Source organism: Salmo trutta, unplaced genomic scaffold, assembly GCF_901001165.1.
Source record: "Salmo trutta unplaced genomic scaffold, fSalTru1.1, whole genome shotgun sequence".
Lineage (NCBI taxonomy): Eukaryota > Metazoa > Chordata > Actinopteri > Salmoniformes > Salmonidae > Salmo > Salmo trutta.
Genome location: NW_021822911.1, coordinates 3,393,881 through 3,413,892, shown reverse-complemented (window position 1 = coordinate 3,413,892; position 20,012 = coordinate 3,393,881). Strand labels below are relative to the sequence as shown.

The window sequence follows — 20,012 nt, the reverse complement described above, 5'->3', positions numbered from 1 at the left end:
CTGGACACACTCACTGGACACACTCACTGGACACACACACACACACACACACACACTCAGTGGACGCACACTCACTGGACACACACACACACCCACTCACTGGACACACACTCACTGGACACACACACACACACACTCACTGGACACACACACACTGGACACACACACACACTCACTGGACACACTCACTGGACACACACTCACTGGACACACACTCACTGGACACACACACAAACTCACTGGACACACTCAGTGGACACACACACACTGTGGACACACACACACACACACACACACATTCTGGACACACACACACACACTCTGGACACACACACACACACACACACACACTGAACACACACACACACACACTGGACACACTCACTGGGCACACACACTCACTGGACACACTCACTGGACACACACACTCACTGGACACACACACACACACACACACACACACACACTGACACACACACTCACTTGACACACACACGCTTGACACACACACACACACACACACACACATACACACACATACACTGAACACACACACACACACACACACACTGAACACATAAACACTGACACACACACACTAAACACATACACACACTGACACACATAAACACTGACACACACAATGGACACACACACATGACAGGCTTGTAATATTTTCTGATCTTTTACCACTTTGCATTTTTTATGATATATTTTACTGTTTGTGTTTGTACCACAGGAGGTTGGTGGGACCTTATTTAGGGAGGACAGGCTTGTAATGGCTGGAGTGGAATAAGTGGAATGGTATCAAACACGTGGTTTCCATGTGTTCCATTTCATTCACTCTGTTCCAGACATTATTATGAGCCGTCCTCCCCTCAGCAGCCTCCTCTGGTATGTACTGTCCTGTATGTGAGAGAGATCCAACAAGGAATTACAATGTATGTATTACTTTTAATACCTGCAAATGGCAAATAAACTACTGGAACTCCTTATGAATGTCTGCAGCCGACAAGAGGTGAAAATATTACCGGAATATTCTGCAAAATGTTGATGAAGACGTCACTCAATCCACCCAAAACAACATGCAGTCTTTCCACAAGACTCCCATGAAGTTATAGTGTGACGTTATGAGTCGACGTTAAAGTAACATTCTCACAACATACTGCACTTGTTTTATCCTGTTTTAGATGTATCCTCTGTTTAAACATTTAAACTCTTACAATAACACTGTTAAAATACCAATGTGATCATTTCTTGTCTTTTATGTTGTAAAAACAAATTGTACAATTATATGTGGACATCCGCTCCATAGTTGTACAAGTATACATGGTTATATTGTACTTTTCATAATAAAACATACTTGAAACAAGAAAAAGCATGTTAATTGTGAAAACAATTTCCTTATTGATTTTTACATTGCTTCTCCCTGTCTCATGTTGACGTTTGTCATGAATCTTGACCTGGAGGCAGAACTGTGCGATTTCCTCTAGATATGTCAGCTGCAAAGTCAGAATTGGCTGTGGAAAATAATGTTTTATGGTCTTAATTTAAGGGAAGGATTAGCAGTGTGGTTGAGGTTAGGATTAAAATCTGATTGTATTACTTTGTGCCTGTGCCAGCTAGTGAATACTTTGCTGAACTGCCTCCAGGGCAAGATTCATGAGAATAAATGCCAACCTGCCTCCAGAACAAGATTCATGGCAATAAATGCCAACCTGCCTCCAGGGCAAGATTCATGACAATAAATGCCAACCTGCCTCCAGGGCAAGATTCATGACAATAAATGCCAACCTGCCCCCAGGGCAAGATTCATGACAATAAATGCCAACCTGCCTCCCAGTCGTCCCCTCCTTATCTTTACAAGGCTGCAGAACCTGCAAGCTAGTGATGTGGGGGTTCTCTCATAACCCTCAGTCCCCAGGTGGGTAGATGGCAGGTTGAATAAAGAGAAGCTAGTGATGTGGGGGTTCTCTCATAACCCTCAGTCCCCAGGTGGGTAGATGGCAGGTTGAATAAAGAGAAGCTAGTGATGTGGGGGTTCTCTCATAACCCTCAGTCCCCAGGTGGGTAGATGGCAGGTTGAATAAAGAGAAGCTAGTGATGTGGGGGTTCTCTCATAACCCTCAGTCCCCAGGTGGGTAGATGGCAGGTTGAATAAAGAGAAGCTAGTGATGTGGGGGTTCTCTCATAACCCTCAGTCCCCAGGTGGGTAGATGGCAGGTTGAATAAAGAGAAGCTAGTGATGTGGGGGTTCTCTCATATCCCTCAGTCCCCAGGTGGGTAGATGGCAGGTTGAATAAAGAGAAGCTAGTGATGTGGGGGTTCTCTCATAACCCTCAGTCCCCAGGTGGGTAGATGGCAGGTTGAATAAAGAGAAGCTAGTGATGTGGGGGTTCTCTCATAACCCTCAGTCCCCAGGTGGGTAGATGGCAGGTTGAATAAAGAGAAGCTAGTGATGTGGGGGTTATCTCATAACCCTCAGTCCCCAGGTGGGTAGATGGCAGGTTGAATAAAGAGAAGCTAGTGATGTGGGGGTTCTCTCATAACCCTCAGTCCCCAGGTGGGTAGATGGTAGGTTGAATAAAGAGAAGCTAGTGATGTGGGGGTTCTCTCATAATCCTCAGTCCCCAGGTGGGTAGATGGTAGGTTGAATAAAGAGAAGCTAGTGATGTGGGGGTTCTCTCATAATCCTCAGTCCCCAGGTGGGTAGATGGCAGGTTGAATAAAGAGAAGCTAGTGATGTGGGGGTTCTCTCATAACCCTCAGTCCCCAGGTGGGTAGATGGCAGGTTGAATAAAGAGAAGCTAGTGATGTGGGGGTTATCTCATAACCCTCAGTCCCCAGGTGGGTAGATGGCAGGTTGAATAAAGAGAAGCTAGTGATGTGGGGGTTCTCTCATAACCCTCAGTCCCCAGGTGGGTAGATGGTAGGTTGAATAAAGAGAAGCTAGTGATGTGGGGGTTCTCTCATAACCCTCAGTCCCCAGGTGGGTAGATGGCAGGTTGAATAAAGAGAAGCTAGTGATGTGGGGGTTCTCTCATAACCCTCAGTCCCCAGGTGGGTAGATGGCAGGTTGAATAAAGAGAAGCTAGTGATGTGGGGGTTCTCATAACCCTCAGTCCCCAGGTGGGTAGATGGCAGGTTGAATAAAGAGAAGCTAGTGATGTGGGGGTTCTCATAACCCTCAGTCCCCAGGTGGGTAGATGGCAGGTTGAATAAAGAGAAGCTAGTGATGTGGGGGTTCTCTCATAACCCTCAGTCCCCAGGTGGGTAGATGGCAGGTTGAATAAAGAGAAGCTAGTGATGTGGGGGTTCTCCCATAACCCTCAGTCCCCAGGTGGGTAGATGGCAGGTTGAATAAAGAGAAGCTAGTGATGTGGGGGTTCTCTCATAACCCTCAGTCCCCAGGTGGGTAGATGGCAGGTTGAATAAAGAGAAGCTAGTGATGTGGGGGTTCTCTCATAACCCTCAGTCCCCAGGTGGGTAGATGGCAGGTTGAATAAAGAGAAGCTAGTGATGTGGGGGTTCTCTCATAACCCTCAGTCCCCAGGTGGGTAGATGGCAGGTTGAATAAAGAGAAGCTAGTGATGTGGGGGTTCTCTCATAACCCTCAGTCCCCAGGTGGGTAGATGGCAGGTTGAATAAAGAGAAGCTAGTGATGTGGGGGTTCTCTCATAACCCTCAGTCCCCAGGTGGGTAGATGGCAGGTTGAATAAAGAGAAGCTAGTGATGTGGGGGTTCTCTCATAACCCTCAGTCCCCAGGTGGGTAGATGGCAGGTTGAATAAAGAGAAGCTAGTGATGTGGGGGTTCTCTCATAACCCTCAGTCCCCAGGTGGGTAGATGGCAGGTTGAATAAAGAGAAGCTAGTGATGTGGGGGTTCTCTCATAACCCTCAGTCCCCAGGTGGGTAGATGGCAGGTTGAATAAAGAGAAGCTAGTGATGTGGGGGTTCTCTCATAACCCTCAGTCCCCAGGTGGGTAGATGGCAGGTTGAATAAAGAGAAGCTAGTGATGTGGGGGTTATCTCATAACCCTCAGTCCCCAGGTGGGTAGATGGCAGGTTGAATAAAGAGAAGCTAGTGATGTGGGGGTTCTCTCATAACCCTCAGTCCCCAGGTGGGTAGATGGTAGGTTGAATAAAGAGAAGCTAGTGATGTGGGGGTTCTCTCATAATCCTCAGTCCCCAGGTGGGTAGATGGTAGGTTGAATAAAGAGAAGCTAGTGATGTGGGGGTTCTCTCATAATCCTCAGTCCCCAGGTGGGTAGATGGCAGGTTGAATAAAGAGAAGCTAGTGATGTGGGGGTTCTCTCATAACCCTCAGTCCCCAGGTGGGTAGATGGCAGGTTGAATAAAGAGAAGCTAGTGATGTGGGGGTTATCTCATAACCCTCAGTCCCCAGGTGGGTAGATGGCAGGTTGAATAAAGAGAAGCTAGTGATGTGGGGGTTCTCTCATAACCCTCAGTCCCCAGGTGGGTAGATGGTAGGTTGAATAAAGAGAAGCTAGTGATGTGGGGGTTCTCTCATAACCCTCAGTCCCCAGGTGGGTAGATGGCAGGTTGAATAAAGAGAAGCTAGTGATGTGGGGGTTCTCTCATAACCCTCAGTCCCCAGGTGGGTAGATGGCAGGTTGAATAAAGAGAAGCTAGTGATGTGGGGGTTCTCATAACCCTCAGTCCCCAGGTGGGTAGATGGCAGGTTGAATAAAGAGAAGCTAGTGATGTGGGGGTTCTCATAACCCTCAGTCCCCAGGTGGGTAGATGGCAGGTTGAATAAAGAGAAGCTAGTGATGTGGGGGTTCTCTCATAACCCTCAGTCCCCAGGTGGGTAGATGGCAGGTTGAATAAAGAGAAGCTAGTGATGTGGGGGTTCTCCCATAACCCTCAGTCCCCAGGTGGGTAGATGGCAGGTTGAATAAAGAGAAGCTAGTGATGTGGGGGTTCTCTCATAACCCTCAGTCCCCAGGTGGGTAGATGGCAGGTTGAATAAAGAGAAGCTAGTGATGTGGGGGTTCTCTCATAACCCTCAGTCCCCAGGTGGGTAGATGGCAGGTTGAATAAAGAGAAGCTAGTGATGTGGGGGTTCTCTCATAACCCTCAGTCCCCAGGTGGGTAGATGGCAGGTTGAATAAAGAGAAGCTAGTGATGTGGGGGTTCTCTCATAACCCTCAGTCCCCAGGTGGGTAGATGGCAGGTTGAATAAAGAGAAGCTAGTGATGTGGGGGTTCTCTCATAACCCTCAGTCCCCAGGTGGGTAGATGGCAGGTTGAATAAAGAGAAGCTAGTGATGTGGGGGTTCTCTCATAACCCTCAGTCCCCAGGTGGGTAGATGGCAGGTTGAATAAAGAGAAGCTAGTGATGTGGGGGTTCTCTCATAACCCTCAGTCCCCAGGTGGGTAGATGGCAGGTTGAATAAAGAGAAGCTAGTGATGTGGGGGTTCTCTCATAACCGTCAGTCCCCAGGTGGGTAGATGGCAGGTTGAATAAAGAGAAGCTAGTGATGTGGGGGTTCTCCCATAACCCTCAGTCCCCAGGTGGGTAGATGGCAGGTTGAATAAAGAGAAGCTAGTGATGTGGGGGTTCTCTCATAACCCTCAGTCCCCAGGTGGGTAGATGGCAGGTTGAATAAAGAGAAGCTAGTGATGTGGGGGTTCTCTCATAACCCTCAGTCCCCAGGTGGGTAGATGGCAGGTTGAATAAAGAGAAGCTAGTGATGTGGGGGTTCTCTCATAACCCTCAGTCCCCAGGTGGGTAGATGGCAGGTTGAATAAAGAGAAGCTAGTGATGTGGGGGTTCTCTCATAACCGTCAGTCCCCAGGTGGGTAGATGGCAGGTTGAATAAAGAGAAGCTAGTGATGTGGGGGTTCTCCCATAACCCTCAGTCCCCAGGTGGGTAGATGGCAGGTTGAATAAAGAGAAGCTAGTGATGTGGGGGTTCTCTCATAACCCTCAGTCCCCAGGTGGGTAGATGGCAGGTTGAATAAAGAGAAGCTAGTAATGTGGGGGTTCTCTCATAACCCTCAGTCCCCAGGTGGGTAGATGGCAGGTTGTATAAAGAGAAGCTAGTGATGTGGGGGTTCTCTCATAACCCTCGGTCCCCAGGTGGGTAGATGGCAGGTTGAATAAAGAGAAGCTAGTGATGTGGGGGTTCTCTCATAACCCTCAGTCCCCAGGTGGGGAGATGGCAGGTTGAATATAGAGAAGCTAGTGATGTGGGGGTTCTCTCATAACCCTCAGTCCCCAGGTGGGTAGATGGCAGGTTGAATAAAGAGAAGCTAGTGATGTGGGGGTTCTCTCATAACCCTCAGTCCCCAGGTGGGTAGATGGCAGGTTGAATAAATAGAAAACAATAGGCTACATAAAACAATCCATAAATGTATAATTATTATGTAATTAACACAAAACATTAAGGACACATTTCTTTCCATGACAAACTGACCAGGCGTAACTCAATATTAGGAAGGTATCCTTAATATTTTGTCCACTCAGTGGCTCTGACCCTTTACATAACAGTCAATCCTCTTTTCCAGGAAACCTTCTTTAAATTTCCCCAAATGCTTCCACACTGATGCTCTCACACAGCTGCTCCAGGGCCTCTTGGGTTGAGGAGTCATTCTCTTCTAACCTGATCACAGCTGCTCCAGGACCTCTTGGGTTGAGGAGTCATTCTCTTCTAACCTGATCACAGCTGCTCCAGGGCCTCTTGGGTTGAGGAGTCATTCTCTTCTAACCTGATCACAGCTGCTCCAGGGCCTCTTGGGTTGAGGAGTCATTCTCTTCTAACCTGATCACAGCTGCTCCAGGGCCTCTTGGGTTGAGGAGTCATTCTCTTCTAACCTAATCACAGCTGCTCCAGGGCTTCTTTGGTTGAGGAGTCATTCTCTTCTAACCTGATCACAGCTGCTCCAGGGCCTCTTGGGTTGAGGAGTCATTCTCTTCTAACCTGATCACAGCTGCTCCAGGGCCTCTTGGGTTGAGGAGTCATTCTCTTCTAACCTGATCACAGCTGCTCCAGGGCCTCTTGGGTTGAGGAGTCATTCTCTTCTAACCTGATCACAGCTGCTCCAGGGCCTCTTGGGTTGAGGAGTCAATCTCTTCTGACCTGATCACAGCTGCTCCAGGGCCTCTTGGGTTGAGGAGTCATTCTCTTCTAACCTGATCACAGCTGCTCCAGGGCCTCTTGGGTTGAGGAGTCATTCTCTTCTAACCTGATCACAGCTGCTCCAGGGCCTCTTGGGTTGAGGAGTCATTCTCTTCTAACCTGATCACAGCTGCTCCAGGGCCTCTTGGGTTGAGGAGTCATTCTCTTCTAACCTGATCACAGCTGCTCCAGGGCCTCCTTTTCTAACCTGATCACAAACAAAGACAAGATTCAAACAAATAAACATGATGGTCCAACATAATAGGGGACAGGGGGGGTATAGGGAAGGTAGGGGAGAGGAAGGGGGTATAGGGAATGTAGGGGAGAGGAGGGGGTTTAGGGAAGGTAGGGGAGAGGAGGGGGTATAGGGAAGGTAGGGGAGAGGAGGGGGGTATAGGGAAGGTAGGGGAGAGGAGGGGGTATAGGGAAGGTAGGGGAGAGGAGGGGGTATAGGGAAGGTAGGGGAGAGGAGGGGGTATAGGGAAGGTAGGGGAGAGGAGGGGGTATAGGGAAGTAGGGGAGAGGAGGGGGTATAGGGAAGGTAGGGGAGAAGGGGAGGCATAGGGAAGGTAGGGGAGGGGGGGTATAGGGAAGGTATGGGAGAGGAGGGGGGGTATAGGGAAGGTAGGGGAGAGGAGGGGGTATAGGGAAGGTAGGGGAGAGGAGGGGGGGTATAGGGAAGGTAGGGGAGAAGAGGGGGTATAGGGAAGGTAGGGGAGAGGAGGGGGGTATAGGGAAGGTAGGGGAGAGGAGGGGTATAGGGAAGGTAGGGGAGAGGAGGGGGTATAGGGAAGGTAGGGGAGAGGAGGGGGAATAGGGAAGGTAGGGGAGAGGAGGGGGGTATAGGAAGGTAGGGGAGAGGAGGGGGAATAGGGAAGGTAGGGGAGAGGAGGGGGGTATAGGGAAGGTAGGGGAGAGGAGGGGGGTATTGGGAAGGTAGGGGAGAGGAGGGGGGGTATAGGGAAGGTAGGGGAGAGGAGGGGGTATAGGGAAGGTAGGGGAGAGGAGGGGGTATAGGGAAGGTAGGGGAGAGGAGGGGGTATAGGGAAGGTAGGGGAGAGGAGGGGGGTATTGGGAAGGTAGGGGAGAGGAGGGGGGTATAGGGAAGGTAGGGGAGAGGAGGGGTATAGGGAAGGTAGGGGAGAGGAGGGGGTATAGGGGAGGAGGGGGTATAGGGAAGGTAGGGGAGAGGAGGGGGTATAGGGAAGGTAGGGGAGAGGAGGGGGTATAGGGAAGGTAGGGGAGAGGAAGGGGTATAGGGAAGGTAGGGGAGAGGAGGGGGGACTTCCTCCATGTCAGGTAAGCAGCCTCCAAGTCTACCCTCACCAACTGACCAGACTGAGTGAGTTCTGAACATCCCTCTCTGTCCTCTGATGCTGCGTCCAGTCTTGGGTCTTTCTGGTGTCTCTGTCTTGACTCTTTAGTGAGTTTTTTCAGTTCTTTCCCAGGCTGCCTGAAAAACACAAAAAGATGGCACATACATAAGAGTTATAAACTATCAAAATAAATAGAGTCCCACACTCCATATATAAACTCCCAGTCATTTATTGGGTATTTACCAACGTTTCAGCATCACTGTGCCTTCTTCAGGGTGATGTCATCAATACTTGAACCAGGTTATGTAGACGAACAGTGCAATTAGTGCAACCAATGACAATAGAGAGGGGTGTGTCATAATGATTAAGTTAATTACAATGAATTAATGAAACTGTTAAAAAACCAATAGTTTATGGCATATTAAATAGTAGGCTATATTATATATATCCGGCTCTCAATGTAATCTGATTCATTATGATCTAGGATCAGGTCCCCCCCTCTCCATGTAATCTGATTCATTATGATCTAGGATCAGGTCCCTCTCCATGTAATCTGACTCATTATGATCTAGGATCAGGTCCCCCCCTCTTCATGTAATCTGATTCATTATGATCTAGGATCAGGTCCCCCCTCTCCATGTAATCCGATTCATTATGATCTAGGATCAGGTCCCCCCTCTCCATGTAATCTGATTCATTATGATCTAGGATCAGGTCCCCCCTCTCCATGTAATCTGATTCATTATGATCTAGGATCAGGTCCCCCCCTCTCCATGTAATCTGATTCATTATGATCTAGGATCAGGTCCCCCCTCTCCATGTAATCTGATTCATTATGATATAGGATCAGGTCCCCCTCTCCATGTAATCTGATTCATTATGATCTAGGATCAGGTCCCCCCTCTCCATGTAATCTGATTTATTATGATCTAGGATCAGGTCCCCCCCTCTCCATGTAATCTGATTCATTATGATATAGGATCAGGTCCCCCCTCTCCATGTAATCTGATTCATTATGATCTAGGATCAGGTCCCCCCTCTCCATGTAATCTGATTCATTATGATATAGGATCAGGTCCCCCCTCTCCATGTAATCTGATTCATTATGATCTAGGATCAGGTCCCCCCTCTCCATGTAATCTGATTTATTATGATCTAGGATCAGGTCCCCCCTCCATGTAATCTGATTTATTTTGATCTAGGATCAGGTCCCCCCTCTCCATGTAATCTGATTCATTATGATATAGGATCTTTTTATTTTTATTGTTTCACCTTTATTTAACCAGGTGGCCAGTTGAGAACAAGTTCTCATTTACAACTGCGACCTGGCCAAGATAAAGCAAAGCAGTGCGACAGAAACAACAACATAGAGTTACATGGAATAAACTAGTGTACAGTCAACACAAAAGTGTGTACAGCTGCAACGATCGGTTAGCTGCTCAGATAGCTGATGTTTAAAGTTAGTGAGGGAAATATAAGTCTCCAGCTTCAGCGATTTTTGCAATTCGTTCCAGTCATTGGCAGCAGAGAACTGGAAGGAAAGGCGGCCAAAGGAGGTGTTGGCTTTGGGGATGACCAGTGAGATGTACCTGCTGGAGCGTGTGCTACGGGTGGGTGTTGTTATCGTGACCAGTGAGCTGAGATAAGGCGGAGCTTTACCTAGCATAGACTTATAGATGACCTGTAGCCAGTGGGTCTGGCGACGAATATGTAGCGAGGGCCAGCCGACTAAAGTGACCTGGGTTGCAATCATGAAAAAAAACTACCTGGCCTTCATCGTTTGACATTGAGAACATTGGGAGAGATGAGAGCTGACGTTTTAGTAAATGTGCAGATTACGTATCTCAGTCACAGACAGGAAGCTCAATTAAGACATTATCTTCACCACTGGGACTGGGGACAACAGGACCACAGGCCAAATAATACAGCTCAACACTTCCACACTACCACAGTGAGTAGAATCAGGCTTCTGAACACAGAAAACTTGCAGAATTATTAATGATGAATTGTATTAGACGTTATTAGACATTTCTGTTGTTGAGGAGGATAGGAGACCCACAGTATAGGTGCGTAACGCACAGAGACATCAAAAATGTGTTTCAAAAATCGTCAAAGAGTCTAAAGCATTTAAAAAGGGTACTTAAAACCTGTTAGGGCTAGGGGGCAGTATTTTCACGGCTGGATAAAAAAACGTACCCGATTTAATCTGGTTACTAATCCTACCCAGTAACTAGAATATGCCTATACTTATTATATATGGATAGAAAACACCCTAAAGTTTCTAAAACTGTTTGAATGGTGTCTGTGAGTATAACAGAACTCATTTGGCAGGCAAAACCCTGAGACAGATTCTGACAGGAAGTGGATACCTGATGTGTTGAATTGACTTTAAGCCTATGCCATTGAAACACACAGGGGCTTATTAATCGTTGAGCACTTCCTATGGCTTCCACTAGATGTCACCAGTCTTTACAAAGTGTTTTGAGTCTTCTACTGTGAGATCTGACCGAACAAGAGCCTTGGAACGGTGGTGGCCGATTAGACTCTGGCGCGCGAGTTTATGTTGGGTTCTCTCGTTCCAATACGTTCTAAAAGAGAATGCAATCATCCGCCTTGAATATTATTCATGTTCTGGTTTAAAAAAGGCACTAATGATTTATGCTATACAACGTTTGACATGTTTGAACGAACGTAAATATTTTTTCTCCCTTCTTTCATGAAGAGAAGTCCGGCGGGCTTAGATCATGTGCTAACAACACGGAGCTTTTTGGACATAAATTATGAGCTTTTTCGAACAAAACTACATTTGTTATGGACCTGGGATTCCTGGAAGTGACATCTGATGAAGAGAATCAAAGGTAATGTATTATTTACATAGTATTTTCGATTTTAGATCTCTCCAACATGGCGGTTAGTCTGTATCGCAAAGCGTATTTTTCTGGGCGCAGTGCTCAGATTATTGCAAAGTGTGATTTCCCAGTAAAGTTATTTTTAATATGTAATATGTTTGAGAAATTGAAGTAATAGCATTTCAAACGTTTTGAAAATCGCGCCACTGGATTAGACTGGCTGTTGCGTAGGTGGGACGAATTCGTCCCGCCTAGCCCATAGAGGTTAAACTATCATTACGACATCATGGATGAATTCTAGAACATACTATATAGCCTAGAAACCTGGTTAAACTATCATTATGACATCATGGATGAATTGTAGAATATACTATATAGCCTAGAAACCTGGTTAAACTATCATTATGACATCATGGATGAATTCTAGAATATACTATATATCCTAGAAACCTGGTTAAACTATCATTATGACATCATGGATGAATTCTAGAATATACTATATATCCTAGAAACCTGGTTAAACTATCATTATGACATCATGGATGAATTCTAGAATATACTATATAGCCTAGGGCTGTAATTCCACCACTGTTTTGGTTATAAGATGATTATGGGGTTGGAGAAATGTAACTACAGACAGACCTATAGATGCAAGGACTGACCATCCATGATATCAACATTATAGTTTTAACCATGTTGAGGCTATTCAGTGTTGGTTTACATTGTTTCTAAACATTAGAGTAAAAAAAGCTTATTTGGGATTCTGATGGGGTACAACAGTTGAACTAAGCTCATGAGGCATGCGTTATATTCTTCAAGACTCAATGGCTATAAATAAATTATTTAAAAGTCAAAATATGGATGTAGCAATTGCATATTTCCCCTTTAACACCAAACATCAGTTGAACAACTGCAGAGTTTGTGCCTCTGTTTTTAAGACAGTACTTACTAGTGTTAATCAGGGCCCATTCATCGTTAGAACCATTGGATGCCTTAAGATGGGAAACCGAGCCCAGAAATCGGTTGGTAAACAGCTGAGGAATGGGGGCTGGAGAAATGTAACCATTCTCAAATTCCTAGAGAAAGCTATTGTAGCAAACGTAACCCAACACCTAGTGACCGCTTCAAGAAGTTCAGACATCTTGGCGTAACAGTTATAAGGTGTTGGCTTGACAGTCGCTGGACACAGGTTTGAGTTCAGCCCAGGACTACCCCCTGAATTCACTACACTATAAATACAAGCACTGGCCATCCATAAGGTCAAAATTATAGTTTTAAACAAGATTTCAAGGCTACACAGTGCTTGTTTACAAACAGTGGCGTTTTTCAAGCATATGTTTTGGTTTCTGATGGGGTAATACAGTTTAAACATTTGAGGCATTTCTAAGTTATATTCAAGAATCAATGGTTATATAGTAAATGGGTCTTTCTATAACTGCCAGTGTAGATTTCCTGTGGGAGTCAAATTGTTAGAGCTGTTGATAAGTCATTAGCTGTGTTAGAATACTCATACTAACCGTACTATTTGTGATGTTAACTGAGTATATAGTGTGCTTATTGGTCATAGTATGATATAGTTAGTATGCCAAAAGTTCCCGGATGTCGTACTAAATTCACCATAATATGACGTAAACACGCAGTACGTTAGGGCCCATAATGCAATTCTTCAGGAAATGGGCATGTCTTCACGTCGTTTTCAGATTAGAAGAAAATGGCGGAAAATATTCAGCCGAAGAACAACGAGAGCCGATACAAATTCATTGTTTTAACTAATTATGACAAATGTTAAGAAAATGTTGAGCAATGTAATAAAGTTATGACTTTTCAAATAAGTTACCTTACACGTTATTTTGGCTGACAATTTGTTAGCATGTTATTACAGCAGTATGTACCGGTATGTTAACTAGCTACTTAACGTTAGTTGGCTACTTATACATCAAACTTGCCAGTATATGAACTATATTCTATCTAACTAACTACCCAACGTTTATTGAATTGATTATTCCCGTCATTCTTAGCTTAGCTAAATTGTATAGTCGTTGTGCTTTCTCAATGGACATTCGGGTGCTTTCATAAATTCACTCTGACTATCTACTCTGATTTCAGAGCATCTCGTCTGAGTACCAGAGAGCAGAATAATGAATTTACTAGCGCTCAACACCCGTTGAATATGTCCAGGTGTCAGTAAACGTAGGCAACAAAAAACGTAATTTAAATGTTTACCAGCAGCACAGTTACAGTCACCCTGGATAACATGAAAACTGCCTAACCAGCTCTGCTAGGGGAGTAAAATGGTCAGAGTCTCATTTGTGTCTGGAAGTAGCTAGCAAGCTAAGGTCAGAACGGTCAAATCAACCCAACTCCTCGGCCGGAGCGGCCAGTGGCTCCGAGAGCGAAACGGGCTGAATTTACAAACAGACAACCTGACAACAGTCTGAATTTATGAAGCACTCTGGTATTCAAGATTGAATTTAAAAACACACCCGAAGTCGTAAAATGTCTAACTAGTAATGTGTTATGCTAACTAGCTAGCAAGAGGTTGCATAGCAACAGCATAAACATCCGGTAGACAGGAGAAGAGCGCTCAACTGAAAGGAAACGGTTCGGTTACAGTTTACTACAATTATCTAATAGTATGTAGTATATACTCATTAAGTATGTAGTTACAGTTTACTACAATTAACTAATAGTATGTAGTATATACTCATTAAGTATGTAGTTACAGTATACTACAATTATCTAATAGTATGTAGTATATACTCATTAAGTATGTAGTTACAGTTTACTACAATTAACTAATAGTATGTAGTATATACTCATTAAGTATGTAGTTACAGTATACTACAATTATCTAATAGTATGTAGTATATACTCATTAAGTATGTAGTTACAGTTTATTACAATTAACTAATAGTATGTAGTATTTACTCATTAAGTATGTAGTTACAGTATACTACAATTAACTAATAATATGTAGTATATACTCATTAAGTATGTAGTTACAGTATACTACAATTAACTAATAGTATGTAGTATATACTCATTAAGTATGTAGTTACAGTATACTACAATTAACTAATAATATGTAGTATTTACTCATTAAGTATGTAGTTACAGTATACTACAATTAACTAATAGTATGTACTCATTAAGTATGTAGTATACAGTATGTTAGTATGGGTATTCAAACACATATTCGCCTTTTTCCATTTATTTTCAATGCCATTACATTAAAGGCGAAACATACCTACATTCCATAACATTTATAAATTGTTTGAAACCTTTGTTTTAAACCCTTCTCAAAGTTGGTGCCTTGCCGGATTTGTATTTTAATTTTTTTATTTATTTAACACTTCTTGACTTTCCTTGTATTTATGGCAGTGTAGTTCCCTTAAGGGTCAGTCAACTTTGGTACAACATACTAACCGTTCAGCAGTTTGGGGTCACTTCGGAATGTCCTTGTTTTTGAAAGAAAAGCTATTTTTTTTAACAAAGCTTTTGTAAACAGTGTGCCAGCCTTCTTGTTCTTTAACAAAGCTTTTGTAAACAGTGTTTTTGCATGCAGCATGACAGCCAACTTTCTAACTCCGCCCATGGAACCCACAACCCTGGCACTGCAAACACCAAGCTGGCGTTGCAAGGAGGAGGTTGAATTGCTGCATGCAAACACCTTCACATCCACTGTTTCACAAAACGACAGCCTGGTTTGCTGGTTGTTTCAGGAGTCCCTAAAACAACCAGAATTACAATTTCATACTCATGTCACAACACCCATAAAGCTAGTCAGCTAGCTGGCTAATGTTAGCTAGTCAGCTAGCTTGTTAATGTTAGCTAGTCAGCTAGCTGGTTAATGTTAGCTAGCTGGCTATTGTTAGCTAGTCAGCTAGCTGGTAAATGTTAGCTAGTCAGTTAGTTGGTTAATGTTAGCTAGTCAGCTAGCTGGTTAATGTTAGCTAGTCAGCTAGCTGGCTAATGTTAGCTAGTCAGCTAGTTGGTTAATGTTAGCTAGTCAGCTAGCTTGCTAAATCGCGATTTTCGTAAATGAACTTTACGATTAAAAAAAGCATAATCGTTTGTCTCTACATTAACTAACATTCCTGTAAACTGTACATGTTTCTGCATGATTCGTTATGACGTTATAATCCCTTACATTTGCTTCCATCCTAGTATATCTGTCCGCCATCTTTGATCCAGTTCAGTTCTGTGTAGGGGTACCCCTCTCTCCTAGTATATCTGTCCGCCATCTTTGATCCGGTTCAGTTCTGTGTAGGGGTACCCCTCTCTCCTAGTATTTTTGTCCGCTGTAATAAATATATCGCATAAGCTGGTCTATTGCGCAACACTTATCTGCTGATACAAAAGACACATTCTGTGTTGAACGGATACTAGCTATACACGCACACCCAGAAACAGATGGCCGACTTAGACCTTACACAGCACTGATAAAACAGGAAATGCCCTGATCACAGGGGCCAGCGGCCAGTCTCGCAATAACATCTTGTGACTACAGAGACACACAGACAATGACTCAGCACAAAACACACACGTACACACACACACAAACCCATCCCTGAGGGCTGGGTTAGAGGAACAGAGAACACACTCATGGATCAATGGGGAGTCGACACCGACCCGAGACCGGATCAACCCTCCACTCAACGACCAGTCAGGAGGACGAATCTACAAGACTCAACCTACGTCATAGCATTACAATCATGTTGTATAAAACAGATGTACACTATGTTTTGGGGCTCTCTTCTGCTAGTTCCCTAAGAGCTAAACGAACGATTCCGTGCACGCTTTGCCAAATATCTTTGTCTCTTAATAAAACTGCCTTACTATAATTGAATCCACCCTGTCCAGCGTCTTGACTTGGTCTCCTTCTCAAGTAACTGATCATCAACAAAACTTGGTAGCAGAGGATGGTTTCATACTTCTGAATTCGGTCCATAAATGGTTGATGTGAGAGGAGACAAGTCCAGGACAATCTCGTGAGGACGGGTGACCTGTCCGCAGGAGCCATCGGCGATTCTACTTGCCCCGGGAAACTGATCAACGAGCTCGACTAAAAAAAGGTAAGCAGAGCCTGTTAAAACAAAATCTGCATATTATATTAGAGTCTTTAACCAAATTTTGATCAGTAGTACTGGGCGTGAGTATGAATTGTTGTTAAATTGTATGTAAATTGTGTTAACAAATGTTAAGGCTGAATACAAAGATATTTGACTGAATAGAGAGCCTGTGTGGCGATCCTGTGTGGATCTGTGAGCCTGTGTGGCGATCCTGTGTGGGTCTGTGAGCCTGTGTGGCGATCCTGTGTGGATCTGTGAGCCTGTGTGGCGATCCTGTGTGGGTCAAAGTCTGTGTGACTCCCCATGTAGACTGTGAGCCTGTGTGGCACGTCATTGATAGAATATATCCGTTAACTTGGGAGGGCTACTGGAATGGCAACCAGATGAGACCACCCATGTACATGTGGAGGAATTAAAGTAAATATAACTCATTGTAACTATATAACCCTGATGACTGCATGATTTGGGGGTTCGTTCCATGAGACCTCCAATACCAAGGTGATATTTAAACAATTTGACGGCCGCCGTGCTGTTGGGGTTGTGGGGAACAAATAAAATATAACCACATAACACTTTGTTTACGAGGGTGGGACACCAGAGATAAGTCGGTGTCCGCGCCGTGAATACATCGCTGGTCTTTACCAGCGATGGGCTAAGTATACAAAGATAGAGAGACACTTATACAGATAATAAGATGGCAACTACTCCACCAACCAAGCTCAAATTTAGTGAATATTTGGAACAAAAAATACAGGATAGAGCTGGGGGAAAGGAACAGTATAAAGCAATTGGTGGGAGAGATTCGGGATTGTACACAAATTTGGGTCGGTGTGCAGGCCCCAATCTCAGGGCCTCGTGGAACGCGCCAATCAATCCCTTAAGGCTAAAATAGCTAAGGTATGTGCAGGATCGAAGTTGACTTGGGTGGAAGCCCTGCCCCTGGCGTTGATGGCTATGAGAGCCTCTCCAGGTGCAGGCACCCATCTCTCTCCTCATGAGATAATGACTGGTAGAGTCATGCCTGGTCCACCAAGGGAGGGAGGTCATATGCCCGCCCTTGATGTACAACAAATTGCAATGTCTGACTATGTGAGAAAACTGACGGAACTGTCTGCAGCTCTCTCCACACAGATCCGCAAGGTCCAAGAGGGGGAGCTGTCGGGAGATTCGCCACCACTGAAGGTAAAAGTTGGGGACTGGGTGAGGGTCAAAGTCCACAAGAGAAAGTGGCTGGAACCCAGGTGGACTGGACCGTACGAAGTGAAGGAAGTTACTTCACACTCTGTCCAGGTCAAAGGTAAATCAGGCGCGCCTTGGCACCACCTTACACACTGCACTCCGGCCCCAACCCCTTCCAGAACTTTGACTGAAACCAGGGCCGATTTGCGCGCCCTAAAATTCGATTCCAACCACTGAAACCTTAGTTGGGGAAAATGGGACCACAGCTCCCGTTTCCACGACCTAAGGCGCCACGCCCAGGGTCGGGTTATCTCCCTCCCTGGGAGAGGCTGGGGATATCAGCTCCCCTGTTTGTTATTTTCATAATCATTGCCGGAGTATCCTTAGGAACTCTCACTGGTGGGGATTTGAACATTGCATGGAAAAATATTAAGTTAGTAAAGTGAATTGCAGGTGGAGTTAATTTTATTTTTACAGGGACGGTGCACATTAAACACAGTTGTGTATAATGGCAGGGTATTCCTAGCAAACAGAATGGGCCGGTTTGCAGACAAACTGAAGGGGTTTAAGGTTTTAAGCAATCTTGGGTTAAATTAGTCAAGCAGTATGTTAAAGTAGGGGAGTTTAATAGGCTTGAAGTACAGTATTTTATCCAAGGGTAGCGCATGTTCAAATAAGTTTAAAACCAATGACCGGGGGGAGTATAATGGAATTATAAAGTATTTTTAGGTTTTGTTTGTAGTTAACGTTTGGGTTTTTGAATCGGTGTAGTATGAGGAAATGCTGACCAAGTGGTTATTTTATGGAAAATGGAGCGCTTAACTGTCTTTGGAAAAATCCTAGGGACAGGATATCTTTTAAAGGGGTATACACACATGGCATTTTGGAAGTTTTGTTTTCTGAGTTTTAATAAACACACGAAAATTTTTGATAAGGGATGTTCTGGGAACCTGGGATACAAATGTAGATAATTTCTTAGCTTTAATTTGTTTAATGTAGTAAGAAACACGGTTCTGAAAGGGTGGTATGACTTTTTAACCCCTCTGGTGACTTTTCCTGTGTGGTCTGATCAGCCACATTGAAAAGCCATTTGGATGGTGAATTTAAGGGCATTGGTGATATTGATTTTAAGGGAATTTGTAGAACTGATAATTATGATGAGTTAAAGTTCTTAGACACAATTGACAATTTGAACCAATGAGAAGACTAAAAGGGCAAAGCCTTAGACTAAGAGTAGGCTTCTTTAATTCTATTTTCCTAGAACAATAAGGGAAAAATATTTTTTCTGGGTGGAGTAAATCAGATGAGTTATTTTGATCTGATTATGTGATTTGAAAATATTTTGACCAGTAGCAGGGGTATTTTTTTACATGATGTAGATACATTTATTTTCCCTTAGGAAGTCAGCTGTTGTTGAATTCAGTATAAGAGATTTAACACAACAAGGCTGTGGAATTGATATATTAGTATTACTATATTTTGTTGTGAATAAGTTTAATAATGGTAGACTTAAGTCAACAGGACAGGGATACATGACATCTGTAGGTGATCCAGGATTATTGAGGGTATCGAGATAAATTTTAGTAGATATGCAATATCTAGACAGGTTGATTTTTCTAAAGTTCAGGAGTGCAACCAAGGAGACATTTAGTCAATATTTGGAAACAACCCAGATTTGATACTTTCTGTTATGAGAAAAAGCTGGAGACAGATAGAAGGGCAGACAGAGAGATCCTCCCCTGCACTGCTGTAACCTTGAGGGTTGGGGGCCAGCAGGAGTAGATAGGAAGAGAATTTGGTTCACTTAGCTTTAGGATATTAATTCATGGAGAGACTATCGGCTCCATTGGCAGGCATTACATTTACATTACATTTACATCATTTAGCAGACACTCTTATCCAGAGCGACTTACAGTAGTGAATGCATACATTTCATACAATTTCATACATTTTTTCATTTTTTTTTTTTTTCTGTGCTGGCCCCCCGTGGGAATCGAACCCACAACCCTGGTGTTACAAACACCATGCTCTACCAACTGAGCTACAGGGAAGGCATGTATTTTAGGTTTGATTTTAAGTTTATGTTTGGTAAATTCGCTAGGAGGAGATATGATCATTTTGTTGAAAGTAATTGTTACCCTAACTAAAAGAGCAATGAAAGCTTAGTTGGTTTCAGGTGTTAGACACTGAACCATTGCCCAGACACTTTTCTGCACTGTAGGCCGAAATAGTAGCATTGACTAGAACTGGTGAGATAAGAAAGGAGAGAAAAGTTACTATTAATATAGACAAGCACATAGACATTTAAAACCATACAAAACAGCACAGATACATCTTAAAGAAGATAAAACACTTGACAGAGAATTGTTACAGAATAGCTGAGGATGAAGGCCCCAGGGAGAATTGGACATGTGGAAAATAAAAGGGGGCAATCCTACAAGAGAAGGGCTGA

The 20,012-nt window shown here is 44.1% G+C and overlaps 1 protein-coding gene and 1 non-coding gene across 2 annotated transcripts in view; one reads left to right on the top strand and one right to left on the bottom strand.

Moving 5' to 3' along the window:
• Positions 1–20,012, top strand: part of LOC115186769 (tripartite motif-containing protein 16-like) — a 452,306-nt gene that overhangs the window by 27,531 nt on the left and 404,763 nt on the right. The gene's annotated exons all lie outside the window — the stretch shown is intronic.
• trnat-ugu (transfer RNA threonine (anticodon UGU)) lies at positions 19,539–19,614 on the bottom strand. The gene has a single exon. It is a non-coding gene; the product is annotated as a tRNA-Thr (tRNA).